The sequence below is a fragment of the Acanthopagrus latus genome, chromosome 10 (genome assembly GCF_904848185.1).
Source record: "Acanthopagrus latus isolate v.2019 chromosome 10, fAcaLat1.1, whole genome shotgun sequence".
NCBI classification, from domain to species: Eukaryota; Metazoa; Chordata; class Actinopteri; order Spariformes; family Sparidae; genus Acanthopagrus; species Acanthopagrus latus.
Window position 1 is genome coordinate 16,467,681 of NC_051048.1, and position 23,064 is coordinate 16,490,744.

The 23,064-nt window shown below is 44.3% G+C and overlaps 1 protein-coding gene across 4 annotated transcripts in view; it reads right to left on the reverse strand.

Annotated features, from left to right (window-relative positions):
- The window catches only part of fgf11a (fibroblast growth factor 11a), a 144,485-nt gene extending 133,471 nt beyond the window's left edge, over positions 1-11,014 (reverse strand). For 3 of the 4 annotated variants that reach the window (XM_037112246.1, XM_037112250.1, XM_037112249.1), the window contains exons 1-2: positions 904-1,065; positions 1-47 (exon numbers count right to left, since the gene is read on the reverse strand). The exon at positions 1-47 is cut by the window's left edge and continues 46 nt beyond it. The gene's annotated coding sequence lies outside the window, so the exon portion shown is untranslated. Of the gene's footprint in view, positions 48-903; positions 1,066-2,766; positions 2,863-3,644; positions 3,678-3,907; positions 3,979-4,623; positions 4,692-4,820; positions 5,101-5,833; positions 5,877-6,679; positions 7,686-9,986; positions 10,097-10,935 lie in introns of those variants that run through there. The other variant, XM_037112247.1, reaches the window with a different exon arrangement.
- Positions 11,015-23,064: the final 12,050 nt, after the last annotated feature.

Sequence of the window (23,064 nt, forward strand, 5' to 3'; positions counted from 1 at the left end):
TCTCGCTATCTCCTGATCCTCTGGGTGTGGTTGGTCAGCTGTGGGCTCTGCCACACACACACACACACACACACACACACACACACACACACACATATATTTTTCTGCTTCTCTTCATAGCTATTCTCTTAATAACCCTGGGGGAAATGTAATTCAATCAGTCAATCAATCAGTCAGTCAGTCAATTCACTTTGAAGTAATATCTATAACTACAAACATCAGGCAGGATCATTGTCATATTGGGTTAGAATCAGTGTGCAAAATACAGGTGTTGGTGGGGCTCTGGAACCCCTTAACTAACAGATTTGACTCCATTAAAAAGTAAAAAAGAAAAGAGGTGTCAACAATGTGCCTAATTATGTCCATTCATAGTATCTACAAAGGTTTATTTTTACATAAATGCTGACATCTTCGATCACTTTTAATAGCACAATGAACACATATTGCATCTCTAGCATTTGTGGCATTTCAATGCAATTTGTTCTGCCTCTGCCTATTGAAAGGTGCTTTCGGTTGCAAAAAAACGCTTCATCTCCAAGAGCAAAACGTCTTTAAACACCCCTTAAATCACAGAGCAAATAAATAAATCCCAGCTTGTTCCCAACTTGTGTTATAGCTCCTTAAAACTGGTTGGTCAAAAATATAACATTAGCTGTATTGAACACACACATCTGCAGAAAAAAACACCCTTAGTCTTCGGTCCAGAGAGCAGCCGTTCATATTTCATGGCGGTATGCAAATAACAATCATTTTCAAAAATGCTAATGTTAAATGCTTAACTTGTTGCAGGCTGCTAAGCTAGCTAGTGCGGTGTAGTTCGTCTTTTAGCTGCTACTTAGTGCTAAATAAAGTTTTCCTTTCCACATTCGGAGGGAGTCACGACATAACTAAACATTAAGTTACCTCTCAATAGACATATTTCGGCGTTTTTAGCCAGCAGCTGACATTGTCACTGTGCCCTTCCTCCTATTTCGTATTTCGGCCAGCAGCAGCAGATGTAGTGTGCTGCGCACATCTCTCTTGGCTCGCCTTATCAGACCTGCATGGCCATTGGCCAAATGTCCGCTGACCAAAAATCAGCTCTCACAGCCTCAGTACGACCATTACTGTGTTAGTTAAAACTGTAAAACTGGCCCTAAATCAGCTATCATGATTGACAGCGTTTCTCTTGTTTCTTGAGTTGACGAACTTGACCAACTACCTATCAGATCTGGGGTGGCCACAGGGGTGGCCAATGAGATTTCAGGGGTGGCCCCGACCACCCAAGACCACCCCCCGAGAATCGCTATTGGATAGGCGCCACTAGAGTCCTACAGAGAGAACCAGAGCGGCATTTGGGGAGGGGTAACAGCAAGTTTAAGGTCACACAAATGGATACGTCTCCTCAAAGTCCACTTTTTTTTTTTTACATTAGTTCCAAAAACCTCAAGGCACACTAGGCATACTGTATATATAAAGTTAATACAGCTTAGTAAGAGAGCTTTTGAATCATGCTTCCCCATAATGAAATACAGAAAATACAAATCTTTCAAAATAATATCCTTTTACTCATCAGGGAGCATTTAAATTCCCCTTCTCATACTGTATATGCAGCTTAAAGTCCAGCAGACTGTACCGGACAGTGGATTCATATTTTCGTATTTTAATACATTTCGGCTCTATATTTTAGTCAGCTAAAAAAAGAAAAAAAAAAAACAGGAGTCTCTGCTTCAAACAGCCTACATTACCACAAAGTTTGGATTCAGAAGACTGCACATTGTGTGTGTGTGTGTGTGTGTGTGTGTGTGTGTGTGTGTGTGTGTGTGTGTGTGTGTGTGGATGGTGGAGGATTTTAATATTTTAAAAAAAAAAAAAAAGAAAAGAATTAAAATATAAATTACCGTAAGAGTATTTGCTGTTATCACAAGAAGATGCATTTTGCTCCTCGCTAAGCTGAGCCAAACTCATCTGCGCAGCTCTGACCGGGGCTATGCATGCATAAGTAACCGTAGTGCTGATACTGTGCTGGAAGGCACAAAAGAAAACTCACACAATCTAGGCCAGAGCACTTATCATCTTCCGTTTCCCTCGCTCTCCTCGTCACTATGTGAAGTTTTGAAAAACCTCACGCGGCCCAAAGGAAAATTTTGACCCTGCTGCACTCATTTCTTTAGCTTTTTGATTTATTTTGTCCAAGATGTTGTGTTGGACTTTGATTAAAAAAAAAAAAGTGATTTGTTGATGTTAGTAACACGCAAAATTCTACCCATATGGATTGTTTAAAAAAAAAAAAAACCCAGCAACATCAAACTTTTATCTCTAGAAAACTGACATGAATGGTGAGAAGTGCAATTTTCCTCAATAGTCATGTTTTCAGCTTATCGCTTGTCTTTTACTTTGGGTTTCTAAGTTGTGTTTTTTTTTTTTTTTTTACGTTTACTCTATGCATGTTTGGTTTACGCATTTATTGAAGACATTTTAAGCGGCAGAGTTTATTCATGGTGTGCTTGTGCTGCCTATTGGTTCAAGAGGCTGCTGCGTTTATATATATATGCGCCAGGAAAATAGAAAAGCAAGCAGAGTGATCAGGGTTTCAGGCAACACATGAAGTACATAAAACATGAAAATATATGAAAGTTCTCATTAAGAGCTCAGTTGTCTTTTTATGAAGCCGCAGCGCAAAGAGACAGATTACCTGCTGTTACCGATATATGGTTAATCATTCTTGCAGATGAAATCTTGCAGATGCTGCTAAATTCTCATCCAGCTGAGAAAAATTTTACCCACCTGCCATTAAGCTGCAACAGAGAGTTACAGAAGATGGCTGCAGACGCCTCCTTATTCCATCCCCTCAACTTCCGATCAGCTTACTTGCGCCAGCCTCTGGATGATTGACAAGTCATTTAGCCAATGAGTTTGCAAATATGTGAATATATCAAGGGTTTTAAAGTTTTTATCTTTGTACGGGCTGGTTTTTCTCTTTCAGCACTCCTTTTTGAACATTTCGTATGCTAAAGTTGCCAATCAGCGTGATTGCGTTGCATGAATAAAGAAATAAAACACCATAATGAGCTTCATGCTCCTGTTACTCACAACCAGGGGTAATTTGAGGATTTTTAATAAGAAAAATGTGTAAAGAATCCATCATTTTTTGTGATATTGTTATCAAATTTGAATTTGGACCATGTACGTATATATGGTGTAGGCCCAATGGTGTTTTCCAGCCTACAGGAGCAGATATAGGTCATCTGAGGGCATATTTTTTTAGATATTTAGAAAAATTATTCAATAATTCAGTGTCTTCAAATTCTTATGGATCAATGACAAAGGAACTTAGAGCTCCTGACTGTTAAAACTGGGATAAATCACACTGTAACCTTTCAAAACTGTCCAAAAACATGCCTGTACGCCAAATGGTTCAACAACAGCTTAGAACTGACTTTGGACCGGATTGGGAAAGGTGTTTTAAGATAACTTTGCATGCTTTTCTAGGAAGTGTAAGGTTCAAAAAAGAAATATATTTTTAAAAAATCCCTTTTTTTAAAGCATCCAGGCAATTACAAATTCATGTCTTTTTTCTGTTTTGGGTTATCTGTAGAACCCAAAACAGAAAAAAAAAAAAACATGAATTTGAAACCAGAGGTATGTTTCTGGTCTTCACTGACCTGAACAGCTTTCAGTTTGTTGATCCGAGAAACCTGGACGCAGTGACCCAAGCTTGGCATAAAACTGGAAGCAGGGAGCACAACTAGCCTTTCATGCTCAATAATGCACCACCTTTTTCTAATTAACACGTTTTATTCTGTCTGTTTAATAATTACCTAAACAGAATTGTACAATCGACATTCAAGGTTTTGAGAGAGAGAGAGAGGAAGAGTTCAGCGGGTTGTTGTTACGTAACCGGTTTTTACCCATCCGCTCAGCGCACCTTCAACCTCACTGCGACAAAGACAGACGCTTCCGCCCGGCTGCTGTTCACCAAGAAACAGTGACAGCACCCTGAAAAAAACACACAGATGAAACAGATTAAATGTTAGAAACGAGTGAGCTTCAGAGGTACTGACGGGTGTAAGCACATCCGGGTTATTCCTTCTTCTCAACCAACCGAAAAAGCAAAAAAGTCATGACCATTACTCGTTACGTTACTTTTTTGCCGCTCTGTTGGGTCCGGGTATTACGTCGAACCGTACCTATGCTCACATTTCAGCCCTATGCTAAGGCAGTCATACACCGGATCTTTCTCAAATGCTCTTTAATAATGTAATACCACAGAGCAAAGTCAGTGAAACGAGCCCAAAGGCACTTCAGAGAAAAACGTAACGTGCGGAAACAGACTGAAAAAGAAAAAAAAGCGATATGATTTTATAAAACAATCTGAAAGAGTTCAACCGTCTGAACACCATCTGGGACAATTACTAATTAGCTCAAAATAATAGATCAGTGAATAAATTAAGATGAAACTGGCCTTCTTAACACCATCAGATGACGATGACAGGCAAATGGAATGTGATTAGAGTGATGCACTACTCCTTTAACAAGCATGACTGATGTGACTGTTGTCCTCCTCAGTTTGTGAACAAAGTGCTTAATCAAAATAAGACAACTTTTTTTTTTTTTTTTTGTATCTATAGTAGCAACACTCACTCAAAGGAGGATCTCCCCTCTCGTCCTTGTGCTCCACCACATTCCACGGGGCGAGGAGGGTTTAGAGACTGATGAGGACATCAGAAACAACCTTGATCTCTTTATCAGAGATAAACTGAGCCTAAACTAGCCGGGTCAATTGTGAGCCTTGCCGTTAAAACACATAGCAACATTGATTTCTGTAGCGCTGGATTTACCTTTAGGACACCCTTCTGAAGCTGTGCGCATCTCACATGGTGGAGAAGAAACACGAATGGGGTGGCCGCATTCGTCCTCGTGGCACGTTATAGCGCTGCGGTGTTAAAGTAGCGCCGCGTGTTCGTGTGTCCAAGGTCTGTGGTGATTGATGTTCCTTCAGAGGCCTCTGGGCTTTGGGGACCGCAGATATGACCTCTGCGGAGGTGAGTGGCTCAGCAGCTCCGCCATGACTGACTGCCTACCTGGAGGAGCGCTCTAGATGCCTCCTCTGACCTTCTCCTGCGTGGAAAACACATGGGACACTTTGTATGTGGAGGTGAACTGTGCTCGTGTGTGTGTGCGTGGACAGTATAGTACACACACACACACACACACATCCTAAAACATCCATGTGGATATCCCTTATCTTCAGATGAGGGTAATGGACTGATAACCAAAATGAATCGCACCCCCTCCTCCGAATACGAGCCTCCAGGACGAGCCAGTCACAGCAGAGCGTGTCCCCTGTGATGTAATAATAATAATAATAATAATAATAATCTAACCCAATCATTCTGATACATCTCTGGACACACACACACACACACACACACACACACACACACACACACACACAGAGATGAATAAAGCCTTCAGAGATCGTTAATAAAACGCAAAGAGACGTGTAAAGAATCAGGCAAACGCACAAGATAATCACAACCTAAACAGTACTTTCATTCTTATGCATTTTGACACACACACTATGAGAGTGCATGTGTGTGTGTGTCTGTCAACCGCGTGGGGCTGAGAGGCAGCCTGCGCACATGACTGCATCCCCAAGGTCGGGGTGTGTGTGTGTGTGTGTGTGGGTGTGTGTGTGTGTGTGTGTGACGTTAGATAACTTCATAAGTTGTGAGTGTGACATCTGCCTCTCCCTGTGTGAGCCTCCATTACACAGACAGACACAGTAAAGTAACTGCTAGCAAAGGGCTACACACACACACACAACACACGCACACAGACGCACACACACCTGGGGTTGAGGTCCTAAATCTTCATCAGCGGTGCCACCTCGCCTGAGGATCAGAGCAGGAAAACTCACTGACGAATGGCTCTGTATTAGAGAGAGTGTGAGGAGTGTGTGTGTGTGTGTTTGTGTGTGTGTGTGTGTGTGTATTCATCTGTGTGAGGATGCATGTTAGTACTGATGTTCCTGCGAGGATTAGCCTCAAGCCAATCAGGACAGCACGGTGTGATTAACTCGGGTGTGATTGAACAAAGCGGGGGGACATGCACACCTCACGCACATCCACAAAGTAAACATCCTCCCCAAATGACGCACACACACACACACACACACACACACACACACACACACACACACACACACACACACACACCTTCCTCTGGCATGGCTTTTCACATTTTTGAATTTTGACCTTTAATTACAGCGTTCCCTCAGGCCAGTTGATGTAATGTTTCCAAGCATCAGAGCCAAGACACACGCCTCCAACTGCTGTCAAATGTCAGTCAGCGATGACTTGACTTCCATGGCGAGTGTACCTTGTGCACACTTCCTGCTTCGATACTATGATTTGTCTCATCATAACGATTCAACATGAACATTATGTTACAGCCTCATGGTGATGGTAGCAGGAACTTTTTCCTCCATAATAAAGCAGCCGAGTGCTCAGTGCTCATCCTGGAACAGCCACTGTGAACTGAAGGGAAGCCTTTTATGGGTCTGTGCCCAGGGGCCCATTGTCTAATAATCCAGCCATTGACTTTTTGTAATAGCAATATCCCAGCACTGTTAATATTCCCAGATCACATAAATTACTTTGACATGGAAAATGTTAGAGGAAAATTATCCACTCACCCGCCCCTCATGTCGATGGAATGATGGGATGTGAAGTTTTCCTTTCCAAAAACCATTTTGGGAGCTTCGTGCCAAAACAGCATTAAAGCATTTTCCCGAACAACTGAAGAAGTTGGGGATTTGTTTTAAAGGTCCAGTATTATGCTCATGTTCAACTTTAAACATCCGATTTTTCTCATAGCGTCCATTGCTGCAGCACCGCTATTGACCCCCTGTCTGAATGCTCAGCTTTAGTGCCTGTCTCTTTAAGACCCCCCCCGCCCACAAAAGCCCAGGCTGGGCTTATTTGTCAGCTTTCACAGGCCTGAGCAGGTACCACCTGCCATGTTTCTCCACAAGCTCTGCCAGTATTTTTGCGACCACCTCCGTTGGTGACTGTGTAGTTGTGACATCCCAACCTTATGAAAGTCCTGTTGCCTCATTTAAAGGGACGGTGCCTGATTACGAACCATTTCCATTTCTCTGTTGTAGTATACACCTGCTTTATAATCAGACATGGGAATCACACTTTCACAGTATTGGAGCTTTAAAATGGAAATGAATAGATACATAAATATCAACCCCAAAATGGTCCTATGCAGCTTGTCCAGTGTAATCCAAGTCCCCAGAAGCTTGAAGAGCCCAAATCAATTTAAAAAAGAACATTTACACTGTTGTTGCTAAGCTAAACATGTTAGCATATCTGAATTGAAAGCATTAGTGCGACCATAAGTCGATGGTGTAAATAAAGTTTTTTTCAAAGCAATTTTGGGATCTTGGGGCCATTTTATGTTTCGGAGGGTTGTTTTTTTTACATTTCAAAACAAGTCCCCATCTACTTCAGGTGATTTTACAGGAATGCTGCAACTCTGTTTTCCTGTAAAACTCCACTACTGAATGAATTTTCATTTTTGGGTGAACTTCTTCTTGAAGGTGAAAACCGACTTGTAGTATGCTGGACTTTGAACAAGCGACTCGTCCTTTCAAGTTTTTCCAGCTGGTGGTGTCCGGCATGCCTTCTTTAAACCTGCACAACAACAAAAGAACAGAAAACACTGAGTGGACAGATTGTAAAGAGGCATTATCTCCTGTTCTGTGGTCCTGTGGGTTTAACTTCACAGGGATCAGATCCATAGATCTCCAGCCAGCTTCACATCTTTCGACCCAACTAGTGGCCCAGCACTAGGTGTCAGTTCGTTTCATCGATCTCTCCATTGTTTGTGGTTTTGTTCTTTTTTTTTCGGCATTAACAGACGCGACCATCAGCATTTTGATATTGACAGCTTTGCTTTGATTTATTTAAATGTGCTATAACACCGCTGTATTCCTGTGACTTCCCTTTGTTCTTTCTCGCTAACTCATGTCCTTTTTTGGCAGCGTCCCCCTTGGCACCGGGTAAGAGGTGTGGCGAGCTGTGACAAATGACTTTACAAGTGATTGGTTAAAATAACCGATTGATGGGTTGATTGATCCAGTCATTGACCTCTAATTTAAACCAGTGTACACCCAGAGGCTAAACACCTAAAGGTGAGAAAGACACCTTCAGACAGTTCAACCTAATCAGCAGAATAAATGAAAATAAATTTGTACGTTCCTTATCATATAGCATTTGCTATATGATAAGACTTTTTTTATCAACTTTTTTTTACATTCAAAGTTTTAAAGTTTTGAGGCGACAGTGGTGGGCCAAAGGTCTGGTTAGGTATGACAAAAAAATTAATTCTTATGGGTATGAAAAGATCATGTTTGGCTTTAAATACCGTATCATACATGAAACATTTTAGAAAGACCTAAATTGCCAAAATCAAAAACAAATTATTCAATGAATAATTTGATATGCCATTAAATGCACCAAAAATAATATAGAAAATAAATCTGACAATAAATTGATTCATCAAATGTGACATCAATGACTGTTTTAATCTGATTTTGTATATATTAACTTTTGTATTAATTGCCCTATTTATTTACTTCAATTTTACTAATTACTTTTAGTTTTGTATTCATTCCTTTTTTTTTTTCCAACCCTTTGCAGTTTGGCCCTTTTCATTTCCCCAAACTTACCAGTATTTATGTATCTATTTTCTTATTCTCCTTTTCTTATTCCATTTTGGGCTTTCATTTAAAGTGTTTAAGAAATACATACATAAATGCACTTAAACAGGAAGAAAATGAATAAATCAAATGAAAAAATAAAATAATTGGCGAATAAATACAAAGAGAAATGAATACAGGAGCAAATCGAAAGTATCCATGTCTGTCACATTTGACTTTTCAATTCATGCCAATAATGTATTTTTAAAATTATCATTAGGACATTTGAGTTTTATTATTAATTTGGGCGGTTTCAGTCCTCCATATGATATATCAGCAGCTACAGGATAAGTTAAATCATTTTCGCAAGTCAAGTTTCAGCGAAGGGACAGCTGCTTCAGCACGACGATGAAATACTGCTGTCTTTCCCCCCTGACACCAGCGCTCGACTGTGCAGAAGTGCTCCGTCACGTGAATTCAATCCAATAAGTCCCCTGCATACACGCTGTTCCCTCCCCCCTCCTCCCTCCCTCCCTCCCTCCTGTCTGTGACTGGCACTCGTCCCTCCTCCCACTTTCATTGACAGAATCTGAGGTAGACATCATGTGCTTGTTGTTATTTCTATTTTTTTTTTCCCCCTCTCTTCCCCTCAGTGAGTGTGTGAAGCTGTCCCTTCCTCACACACACACACACACACACACACACACACACACACACACACACACACACACACACTCCACAGCCTCTCTCTGCAGGTGTCCCTCCCCGTTCTGTTTCATTCACAGCGCAGTGCCGGGCGAGATGACTCATCCTACGGTGTGAAAGACTTGAATTGCTCCCTGTGTTCATCCCGCCGCTTGGTCCTCTTCCCGTCTCCCCCCTCACCCTCGCTGTCCTTCCCCATAACCCACCAGCACACAGGCCCCCCCCCAACCCTTCCCCACCTCTCTCCCTTCCACTCCCCTCTCCATCTACGAGGCACCGATCCGTGGCTCGGCTCGGAGTCGTATACGCAGACGCTGATGGACAGGGGGAATAAGTGGCTGCGACAAAGGAGCACATGTTACATATGCAGATGGAGCGGTGTGACAGTCACCTCGTGTCACCTCGCTGCAGCCGACTGTTAACTGTACACATCGCTGGATGCCTGGGGAACACAGCACGACACGAGAGTCAGAGTCCTGCGACTCGCACTCTTTGCTTCGCACGAATTCGACCTGGACAAAACGAGAGACTGGAGCCGAAGCAGAGGGTTCTCCAAGGATGAGGAGGACGGTGGCTTAAGGAGGCTCACCAGTGACATGTGCAGACCAGTTCAAACTCTCAACTCAGGTTTATGTCCCATCACGCCCAAATATGTCATTTTCATGCTGCATATCGCCATAGATTCCACCGAATGAGGTCCTAGGAGAGAAGTGAGAGGAACAAAAAAGTCTCTCGTATTAAGTAGGAAGGATTGATTTTCTGTCATCCATAGAAAGATGAACGTATCAAAGTAATGTATCAAACACAGGTGTATTCCTAGATGATTGTCAATTTACAAAAATGGAAAATAATGTACTCTGCATGTGTTACAAATGTTGTAATGGAATGGTTACATAGCACGGAACATTCTCAAGGGGCACTGATCTGGATTTGGCTGTCTTAACAGTTAAGAAGTCAAAATTGATGCAGCAGAAGCGGCAACCTCATCTTTTCCACCCCGTATTTTTTTAGGGATGGTAGTGATATATTTCCCACGATGCAACTCACTGGTCGCCTATTCACATGATCAAAGCGAGTAAAAAAAAAAGTAACCTCGAGTCGCGGAGGGGACGGGCCTACAGAGGTCTTTCTAACTCCAGACACTTTTTCAAGGTTGTAGTCTCCAGCACCAAAAGATGCAATTAATCAAACCTTACTTCTGTTTTTTGAGGTAGCCAATTGCATGTATTCCCAAGACCCATAAAAACACTTTGAAGTCATTTTTGTTCAAATAGTCACATTGAAAATTCCTGGATCTTGTCAAATTAAAAGCTCAGATGAGTCTACAAAATGCAGTGTAAACAAGCGACACCATGCAAAATCATCAGCTTTTGCCCTAGCTGAAATCTGACTGGCCCCTGAAGTGCCCCTCGCAAGGTAAATGCTCTATCCTGGAAGAATTGTAAAAAAAATAAATAAATAAATTAAACTGTGTCCTTATTTTAAAGTCAGTTCCAACAACTCAAATTTGTGGGCAGGCAGGTTTCGTGGTCACTCACATGTGGCATGGATTTTGTCCATAGTTGCGATGTAATGTCACACTTTCCTGTCTAATAGGTTTTTAAAGAGCGCGTCCCCTGCAGTGCATATTCAAGGTGAAGGACATGCGCTCCTTCCTGTTTGGGGGATATGAATTCTTCCTCTGCATGAAAGCCGTTATCATGCCTCGCGCTCGACCACCTGAGCTCAGGCCAGAAAAAAAAAAATGGCACAAAAATGGCGATATCGGTTATGAATTCAGATGTGATGAACAACTAAAAATACGCTTTAAAACTCAGTGTTTTAACACGACCACCCCCCCAGCCAAATCATTTTTGGACAGTCCCTTACTGGATCTCCAGAGGATCTGCAGTGTTTCTCTGTGTACACTTACATACGCTACATGTAGATACAAAACCGGCGCGTCGCATGTTCATGTCGGCGTGGCACTCCAGGAACACGCTTGAACAAGGCGGCCGGGTGTGAACACTATTCTGCACTTAGTGCGTCTGAGCTCTAAATGCAACCGAGTGTGTGTGCGTGCGAGTGTGTTACATGGAGGATTTCTAATAACAGTTCTGTTCTATCTGCAGCGTGCGGCGCTGTAATTTTTGCGTTTGTGGAATTGCTCTGTATTCTAAGCACAGATTCCGAAATGATGGATTGCCCATAAACAAAGAACATGTGGAGATATGCATGCACGCACACACACACACACACACACACACACACACACACACACACACACACACACACAGCACATGGACTATCTCCCTCCTCATGCTGCCGCGCTGTTTTAATAATAAGTTCACACCGGTGCCCTTACATAAAAAGTCATATTAGATTCACCATATTACTCCATTTCATACCTCCACATTCTTCCTCTTCTCCGCTCCCTTCATCTGTTTCCATTATCTCTCCCCGGAGTACTCTCCTTTTCCCCCAATCACACCTTTTCCTTCTACTCTCCACCCTCGCATCCTCTCCCCCCCCCCCCACCCCCCACCAACACGACCAGAAAAGTGTGCGAAAAACGAATTACCCGTGTTTGAATTGTTTTTTCTTTTTTCAAACCGGAGCTCTGCATGGGAAGCTTATACAAGAACAGTGTGTGAGTGCAGGAGTGTGTGTGTATGTCAGTGTGTGTGTGTGTTTCATGTCTGTAAGTATGTGCTCATGCACACACAGTACACAATGCTTTTTTGGGGGGGCATGAACACATACAGAGACACACACAGACACACACACACACACACACACACACAAACACACACACGGACTTCCTTCTCCATCCATTTCAGCCTCCTTTTGTCCCTCCCTTAGCGCAATGTCAATAAAAGCTGGGACAACACACACACACACACACACACACACACACACACACACACACACACACACACACACATACATTGACCAAGTCCTGCATCACTCAATCATTGTCTCTCTCTCTCTCTCTCAAACACACGCACGCACGCCTGAAAGTCGAGGGACTGGGCATCACATTAGGAATCCATTTAACTTCACTACGTGTCTCATTTCATTCACATTCTGGGCGTGTGTTTAGTGTGTGTGTTTGTTTGTGTCCTTAACGCTGTGTGTACACAGTGTGTTTCGCTCCAAGTGCACGTGTTCCTGTGCAAATGTATAATTGATTTGTGTGTGTGCGGTGTGTGCGCACATCCATCCATATCTACATCCATTTTACATGTGCAACGATGGCTTTTTTTTGGTTTTGTTGTCGTTATTGCTGTGTGTGTGTGTGTGTGTTTGCGTGGGAAGGGTACACATTTCCATTCATGTCAGCGAGCTCCCGTGTGTGTGTGTGTGTGTGGAGAGGAGGAGTGACAGAGGAGAAAGGAGTGGATGGAGGAGAGGAGATTTCACAGTCATTTTCCCAACACACACCTACACACACACACACACCCCTATACACACACACACAGGTATTATTCACCAGTTCCTATTAAACTAAGTGCAATAATGAGTTCTGTTGTAGAATATTTCATGACCCCGTCCTCCCCTGGCCTGAGCGGCCCATGTAGGAGGAGGGAGGGAGGGAAGGAGGGAGGATAATCACAGAATGAAGAAAAGATGATGGCAGCAGGTTAGCCTGGAGGCTGAGACGGTGACTGACAGCTTAAAGGTTATTAGTTCTGTCAGAGGAGGCGGTGACGAATGGCGGGCGGCTGCGGTGGCTGAAACAAAGAACTGTACGCACCAGAAACTGGCTTTGACCTTTGGGAGTTTAGTTACCGATTTGCAATATGTAAGACTTTTAGTGTGAATCACTTTTGAAAAAGACTAAAATGATCAACCAAATGTGAAGGAACGCATTTTTGCTATTTCAATGCATCTGTGTGTTGCGTTAAAGGGATATCTATCAATTCTCACATGTGATTCCCCCCCCGTGACCTCCACTGGCTTCCTGTTGCGGCCCGCATCCGATTCAAGACAATGGTGCTGGCCTTCAAGTCCGTCGACGGAACTGCACCAATCTAAACTCCAAACACTGGTCAGACCACATGCCCCACCGTGAGCACTTCGCTCTAGTAGATCAGCTGGCCGGCTGGTACCGCCATCGCCATGAGAATCACTCGCCATCTTCCGCAAAAGACTCAAGACTCTGAAAAGCTAAAGGGGAACATCCACAAAGTTGGGAGGCATCTAAGTAACATATTTTGAAAAAGATTGATTATGACTGAAGAAACTGAGGATGAGGTATTCTGACTTTTAGATCATAGCATGGATGCAGCTTCAAAACCAGTCCCATAATGCAACCAATATTTCCATTTCACACTTTGTTTTAGGTGGTGTGAAGACTTACTGAAAGACCCAAAGCTAGAACATAATGTAGTAGCTACTGCTGGAAAAAAGTACCAAAACTCTACAAGTCTTGTGATAACTGAAATATTGTATATTGTATATTTGTATATTTAGCTGAACAGTGGACAATATACATCTGAGACCGGCCATCTAGCTGCTGTCAGAGGGATCAGCGACAGGGTCAAAGATCTGATCTCTGACTGCAGTGATGATAAAACACTACGGCGTGTCACTGTTCACTGCCAGCGAATCTTTGAAACGCTTCTGTAGATACATTTTTAAGCGATTTAAGAAAAAGGTGGTTTTCCATCTAGAAAGCACCCTACAACCCTAACCTGAGGTCTGGCTGGAGTGTCTCACCCTGGAAACCCAACAGTTGGTTCAACATGGGCAGGGCTGGCAGGGGGTCATAAAACACGTCCATGCAGTACTTAAGTTGTTCCCTCCGGCCCCCTCACCACCACCGCATGTTTAGCTATATTAGCTATTAGCTATTCCAAATGTCCGGGGGGACCCGAATCTATCAACAACACGAAGATGTGTTTTGTAAGCTACCCTTTAATTACATTTGTCCTCTATCCTTCTTTTTAGCTTCGGTTTGGTCTCCACTAACTCCTGAGGGATTGTGCCACTTTAGCTGCTGAATGCTTCACCTGCTAGTTGCTAACATCAGATTCAGGGAAAATAGCGTAAAGTGTGTTTTAATATAGCGACATATTGGTGAAAACAGCTGCCTGTTGCTTCTGGAAACTGCACTGAGCGGTGAGAGTAAAGGAAAACAGTTGGCTGCAAACAACCAAAACAATCAGCCGAAAGATGCAAAAATGCTAATAGAGCAACAAAAATCTCTAATTGACGCCATTTGCTTTGCACATGATCATTTCATCCGTGGTTCACACAAAATTCAAATCAGAGTAGCTTCAAAGGTGCGTTGCGCTAAACAAAACATGCTAACTAGCTAGTCCCGGTCTCATAGCACCACTTTTACTCTAGTTTTCAGCTGATGTATGCCAACAGTGAGTATGCTACTTTTACCCACAAAAAGTCAAGAAATGAAGTATATCTACTTCATATTTTTGTACTAAATCAGAAAAATACAAACACATACCTCAAGTTATACTCAGATTAACTGAGCCCCGCTGCATGATATGAGTGCCCCCCCGCCCCCATGGTCCCTGGATATGGTCCATCAAACACTAGTCAGCAAATAGGGCCACTAGCTTCATAGCTAACGGAGCTAATGACCAGCTACATCCAAAGAAGTATAGTAAGCAGCAGTGGTCGGTCACTCTAGCAACATGGTGCCTGTATTTTTGGGGCCACCTTCTGAATTCTGGCCACATCTTACATGTGACGCAGTCAGTGTGGGATATGTAATAACTTGAGTCTACACGGTTTAACTCACCACACACCAGGGCACAACGGAGTCATGTCTTCGCATAAAACGCCCTCCGGTCCCTGTGGCAGCTGATGAATAATTGCAAGCTGTTTTCATTAATAAACTATAAAAGATGCTAAGGGGAAACATTTGCTGTAAGGTCGTGAAATTAGGACAAGCCTCGATATCCCGCCACTGAAACAGATCATCACACCATTTTATCGATCTCTGTGGGGGGGGAAAATGGTCTCCTCTCACAGCCCTTCCAGTTTATTGCTCTTTCCATCCGCCCGTGTCCTCACAGTGAGTTCAGATCTACAGGTAGCTCAGTTTTAAAATCTTCCTTCCTGCACAACGATACAGTCTTTCTTTTTCTTTTTTTTTTCATAGCGAGAGTAAACTTTGCTCAAGTAATTTCACTTCAAAGATACGAGGCCGTGACCAATTTTTTCGTACTCGCCTCAGATTCCCTTCTCTACGCTGGTAATTACACATGGATTTAATTAATGTGGGAACAGGAAGGGAGGAGCGCGGGGGGGTCTTTGAACTGTATGTTTGGAGTCTGCGGAGAGAGAGACGGGGAATTAAAAAAAAAAAAAGAGAGAAAGGGCGCGGAGAGATTAGTGAGCGGCGGCAGAATGACTTATTTTAGATGGCAAATGTGTGCCAGAGCTTAGGCCAAAAAAAATCTCTGGCGGATCCGTAATATGTCAGTCTTTCTTCTGCCGGCCCCTTTATCCATCTGTCCCTTCTGTCTAATCTTTTTTCTTGTCGGGAGTTTAATGTGTCCCGTTCGCCTCTCCATCACACGTGCCTTTGTTGGCCCGCCTTTCGCCGAGGCCCCTCCGGGGACGGCAACTTCCCTCCCTCTCCCTCCTCCTCCTGCCTCCATCCTCCCTCGTTTCCTATTCTCCTGGGCTGCGGAAGCCGGGGGATGATGGGAGGGAGAAAGGAGGGAAGGGCGGCGGTGGGAAACAGACGGCACAAGGCCGCGTCAGCACCGGCCGCCTCTGGAGAACGATAAGACGGCGGGATAATTCGGCACTGACGAAGGGGCTAGTGAGGGATGGAGGGGAATGAGGGAGGGAGATGTAGGTGGGGTGGTGATGGCAGGTGGCCCGTCATTCAGGCGGGACCGGCGTATCCCAGCATTCTTCCTTTTGTGTTGTTGACCCTGTTTTGGACACTTACCCCAAGATTCGACCAGCTGCGTTCCAACTCCGCGGCGGTTTTGCTCCATGCTCCATCATACGGCACCCCCCACCCCCCCCGCCCGCTGTGTTTTGGTGGAATCAAGGGGTTTCGCCCTTCTGCCACGCCTTTGTGACTCGTTGGCCCCGATTTCTCTGTGCACCGACCCTTAAGAAAAACCTGAACTGAACTGTTTGCAGCAACCAACACCATCACACGTTCAACCCATCCAAAGGTTTCCGTTTTCATGCCGCCAACAACAAGTACCGTCCCGATCACCCTCCTGGGCATGTGTGCCGCGTGCGCGCACACAGCAATAACCTCGTCGGTCCAGAGAAATCACAATAAACATTTTTTTGTTATTCATCGTTAAACGCTGTCCCTCACTCCAACCCGCACGTTAATAAGCAATAAACAGAGAAACATAACAGTAAAAACGCCTTATGTTTCCCAAATTACTCAGACGTAACTCATTAATAATGTCATCGCCTCATAAATCTCGGCAGTTTTCCGGTCTGAGATAAGGCGTGGATGCTACTTTTGTCCACATTCTGGGTCTTTTTACGATATTGTTTTCAGTTCAGCAGCGCAAAACTGTGGCCTGTGTTTATTTATCTTTACTTTCAGTGAAATATTCATGCCTCATAAACACCTTTTTTGGTGTTTTTTTTACCACTGGGGGGCAAAAATACTGACACCGTACGGCTGAGGGGAATGTAGCGCCATATGATGGTCGGATGGCAATACGAGAGGCCGAAAATGCTCAAAATGTAGCGTGCGCTTGACGAATATGTATATTTCAAGGTGGCTGCTCCCCTGTCGGTGCTACGCCCTGCTTCTCGGCCACCCACAACCCCCGCATCAAAAGACCCCAACGATCACTTCAAGCTCAGGTGACGCTAGAGCGTTACCATAAAAACCGTCAAAAAAACAAATTTCACTAATTGTAATTGCATCATCTGATTCGGAAAAAAAACATTACTTCTGATCTATTTCCTTCAGATGTCTATTTCTGCGAATCCTCTCCTAGGGGCCGCTGATGAAAACGCTCACGTCCGCGCGTCCGTACGCGGCGAATTAGTATGAGCCATCTGTTAGCGGCGTATTTGTTAATAACGCGAGCGCAGATGAGAGGGAAGAGCGATCATAATGTATCTAGAATGCATAACGCCTTTTTAAGCACCGAAGGGTTTACATCAGAGCCGGCGTGTGGCTGAGGAAGTGACACACACACACACACACACACACACACACACACACACACACACACGACTTCGGTAGCAGGGCGGCGACGTGAATTAGCAATTTACCGCACGGATTAGAGTGTCTCTCTGATATAAAGAGAAACATTGTTTTCAACAGGTGATTTTTTTGATGTCCTATTTCATATTTGCACACACACACACACACACACACACACACACACAGCAATCTGATGCCAACGGCAGCAACTGCAAAGTTGAGGAGGAGAGCGAAGGAGAGAGGAGGCGGAGACACTGATCAATAAAGGTAATTGCGTCCAATGACGGGCATGACTGCCAGCATTACAATCAACGGTGACGTCACCGATCACCTTCTGCAGCAGCAGCCGTCTGCACACACACACACACACACACATCTGTATGCAGAGAGAGGGCAGAGACAACAAAAGAGATGAGAGGAAGAGGTTTGCACAATATGATGAGGGAAGAGAGATGTGACAGAGATTAATTCCGCAAACACTCGTTTGAACCTCACACACACTCTTTATCTCCAACACACACACACATGTCACGACCAGCAGGGGGAACACTTCGCCAAACACTCTCTGTGTGTTTTTTTTGTTTTTCCCTCCCTCCCGAGCCCGAGGAGACGAGAACTTTTTTTTTTCTCTCTCTCTGGCCGAGCCACAAAGTCAACAGTATCGACCGCGGTGTCAAAAATCAATGAGCGCAAAAATCATTTTGGCATCTCCGCGTCGGGTCGGAGCCAAACATATGGCGCCTCGTTTGTATATAAAGGCATTCATACCTCACACAATGAGGGGGGATTAGTTTTAGCTTAACACGCGCACAATGGGTGAAAATGTGACCCGCTGATATTTCAGGGCATTAAATCAGAGCCGCGGCTCCGATGTGGCACAACATTGGCCGAGGCCCCAGGTGTCCCGGAGAATTTAAAGCGGAGCTGACCTTTGATGGAAACCTGCTCGGGGGGCTTCCAGGCCACGATTCCCGTCCAAATGTTGTTGATCATCTGCATCAGCTGCTCCCTTTGTGCACGCCGCGGGCGCCAGGAACGGCCTCGCACCGTCGGTGATTGATGAATAAGATGAAGACGAACGAACGCAAAGAAGTTATGACCCGGTTTGGACGATCGTGCTTGGATTCGGATTTTCAGCTTTGTACAGTCACATTGCAGTCAGACAATACTAAGGTGCAGCAGCTATTGTGCTAATGTTAGCATGCTGATTGCGGGTTTTATGGGGGGGGGGCGGGTTCTTGGCGGGTTGCAGCGACTTCCACGTAGAGAGGTGACACTGAGGTCGGGCAGCTGGCCAAGAAACAGTCCCACGCTTAACCTGTGTAATGCTGCAAATAGTAACTTTTGGGTTTTTTGTAGTTAAGTTAATTTTGAACTTTGCAGTAGAAATGGCCCGCCAGTCCCTAACATTGATATTTTTTCTTGTTGTCACGTCAATTCTTGGAATATCATCAAATGAATTATACGCCTATGATCTGCTCAGCCCAAGATAAAAGGTTATGTTGGCGAATAAACCATTGTAATTCATAAAAGTGTTTGAAATGATCAAAAATGCAAAGACATAAATCAGACACAAACTATTCTGAATGTAGAATCATGAACAAAATAACCATTCACACTAAATAAATAAGTTACTTTCAGTTTCTCCCAAATTTGCCTGGATCTGGAGAGACAGAACGTCTGACGATGATGATGTTTTAGGGTGATCTGAGAACAGATACGCCATCAAAATCTGAGTCGTTCTGAAGAACGCGCGGCAGTTACAGAACGGCACCTTCACGCGCTGCAAGATGGTCAAAAGAGTGCATTAATCAGGTGGTTTTTTTACGACGGCTTTAACGTGCGTCAGTCAACGAGAACTGAGAGCCATCAGCTTAATGATGTGGGGTTTGCAGTCGGCTATGACTTGGGGGGGGTTCTGCAGCTCGGCCGGGGAGGGGAGCCGCCGATGCCGGACAAGGGTAAAAAGGTGGGGAGACACCCGCACTGTGTGATCTGCATGAAAAGCAAGCAGGGGGTGGACGCAGAGCTCTCTCCTGGTTGTCCTCCCCTTTCTCTCCCCTCCAAACTCCTGATCCACGTGATCCAGTAATGGAGATTAATGCACACTGGCACTGGAACAAGTTTAACACACACACACACACACACAGAGTATGATGGTGAGAAAGGCAGAGAGAATCTAAAACAATAGAGTGTGTGTCCTGTGCAGGGAAAGAAATGAGGACAGAGATGAAAGATAGAGCAGATTCAGAAACAGGAAAATGCAGCACCAGACACTAACAGGGATTACACCATCGTGGGGTCTCTCTCTCACACACACACACACACACGCACCCTCAGACTGTGTGTGTGTGTGAACTCCATCAGGTAAGTGAGGTGTTAAGGAGGCTGCAACATCCAGCTTGCCTTCCTAAACGCTTCTAGGTCGAGGTTATGGATTTATGATAGCTCCGCTGAGCACTGTGGCATGCTTTATTTTTTTTTTTTCCTTGACTTTTGGGGCATGAGCACACACACACACACACACACACACACACACACACACACGATGGCAGAAGGACGCGGACAAACCTCTTCATTTATGCAGGCGGTAACTGGGATGACAGGATGAGATCACACTGGCCCGCCGGCTACTGTTACAGTTGCATGTGTCAGGTGAACACATGTCCCCGTTCAGCCCCAGTTTCTCGGCGGAAGACAGCCCGGCGCTATAGAGTTACAGCCCGGCCTCGTTCACGCCACTTCGCTGCCACAAACACGCGGAAACCGGCAAGAGGCCGCTGACGGCTGGGGTTACAGTGGCCTATTTACAGGGGGAGACTTGGTCAGTTACTGGCGGGAGACGCCGACTAGGACACATGCAGGTAGGATGAGGACAAGTGAATGCAATGGGAGACGCAGTAAAAGAAGAAGAGGTCAGTTAGATACACTGTATAGGTTACATGTACAAATTAGGGATGCATGACATTATTAACATTTACACTGATATAACGAGCCAGTAAGATGATGTTGTGATTATGCACACGTGACTAAGTATCAGCATTTTTCCTACGCACAGCGAGTGTGTGCATTTTCAAAACCGCTGTATTTCATGTCCACATCTGTCAGTGGGCGGCCATGAAGAGAGTAAAAATGAGAAAATGAAAAAGAAAATATCAGTAGTCGGTGACCCGCAAAAGATCTAATAGTGTGCATCTCATAAAAATGTGTATTTTACTTTAGATGTACTTCTTTATTCTTGATCAAATGCCTCCGAGTTTATCGACATGACATCGAATGAACCGGAAGCGAAAGTGCATACAACACTACGCTAGCTGCGATTTGAGGCTATTTCAGTACAGCTGTACTTTGAGCTGGATGCTAACATCAGCTTGCTAACATGGTCAAAATGATACTGCTTACATTGCTGTTGTTTATATGTACCAGTTTAATTTAACATTTTAGCACACTGACAAGCTAATTAGCACCAAAAAAAGTAGCCAACTCAGGCAGACGGGAATGTTAGTTTTGTAGGTATGGTATTTGTAGGTATTTTTTTTGGGGGGGGGGGGCGGCCCTTTTTGAGAGATCAACTCTTTAGCAAAGTTGCTCATTTACACATTCAGAGGTTATAGAGCAACGTTACCATTCACCTGTTGTCGTGCACCTGGCCACCAATTGAATGTGAACGTTCCTTTTTAGCTCTGCTTTTGGTCTCCACCGACTCCTGAGGAAAATATCTGGTCTCCGAGCCGCTAAAGGCTCCGCTATGTTCACAAGCTAGCTGCTATCAGTTTGGTGCTAAGCAGTGCTGAGACTGTCACCCAACCAGCTACTACCATGGCTAGGGGATTTAGCAGAAAATGTTAAGTTTTTTTTTTTTTTTAAGTCTGAAACAAGCAAATTAGAGGCAGTCACAAATTTAAACCTGGACTAATGTGAGGTTAAGAATGTTATACATTTAGTGGTCTCACCCATTCATGTTGTCAGAGCTTAGACAGTCACATCTGCATTTCACACAATCCAGTGAGTTCCTCGCTTCCTAATCTGCTTAATAGACATGAACAGATTGGCGCTGTCAGTGCAAGCATGTGGCTTGAGGTATTAATAAAAAATGATATGATGCGTGTTTGTGCAAAAAACATCTGTGCCATCATCGAGTGACTAATGACAGACAGTGGCTGAATATTTCTAAATGTCAGGGATCGCCAGGGGACACGAGCAAATGTAATATTACGTCCTCAGCATGTGCACAGCATTGGATCGCGGGTTACAGTGAACCGTTTTGGGCTCTTAAATTGCTGCAATGTGCGGATTTCTTCAAGGTTCTTGAAAGGAAATGACCCTGTGAAACTTCGCCTTAAATATGACGCCCTGTTTGTAAGGACTGTAGGAAACTCAACTCTCTTTTTGGATCATCATTGTTTTACAAATGGCCTGTTGTATTATATTAGATCCATTAACTTAAACTGAAATAACTTATTCAATATGAAGAAGAATCACAAGAAATATGATACCTTTGGCACCAGAATTTGCGCTGATCAGCCTCATTAAAGGATGAGCAGGTGAAGTGAAACACGATGATCTCGTAACAATGTTCAGTGTGCGACGGATACCACTTCCCGCCCAAACACTATTGCACGCCAAGTACATCCCCTCGCGGAAACAACAATCCTGATGTTAGCGGCCCTCCCAGTGGGACAGCACGTTTGACCACTCAGCAACACCTCAAGGAGTCAACATCGCCGGAACGAGTCTGTGGAAACAGGACCTCCGGGAGTGTCCGGTGGTTTCTGTCACCAGAGTGTTGGTGCAGATCCAGTGGGCTGTGAAGCGGGGTCTCACGCCATTGCTATGAGTGGGTGTACTTGGTCTGCCACCGTGTTTAGGTAGGCATCCCAAAATGATAAAACTGTAAGCGGAGGTTAGTTACCAATTTTTGGATTTGGGACTAACTGTGACGCCATTATGCAAGTAATCAGCCGTGTGTGTTCATGAAGACCATCATTAAGAGTGTGTGCTGCTTTAGCAAAATGTGTTAACTCTGACCTTGACCTTTGGCCTGACCCTGAAAGAGATAGAGAACTGTCATGTACCACTTGAGGATCACATTATGGTTATTCTTTTTCCATGTGTTCATAAAGCTGCAGATGGACCTTTAAAGCTGTATAAGATGAATCTTTGATGTACATACACGTCTGTTAAATAACCTAGAATAATGTTCTGTGTAATCTTACCATTCTGCCCGACTGTCTGAGTGCTACCAGCAGTGAAAAGCAAGTCCTGCACCAACATCAACAAGTCAGTATTTTGATCCTGACAGCATGTGCATCTGTGGGTACTGTCGGCCTGGAGCATCCTCTCACTCTCCTAACACGGTGTGACGGAGCAGAACACACTCAGGTGAAACACCCTTGGTGGAAAACCCTGTCTTGGAGCGCCCTCTGTTGGACCCATTGCGTGTTGCAGCGTCACTTAAATCCTGCCCGAGAAACTGTGGACCTCACACAGAAAAGACTCGGGAGTGTTCTTAAGT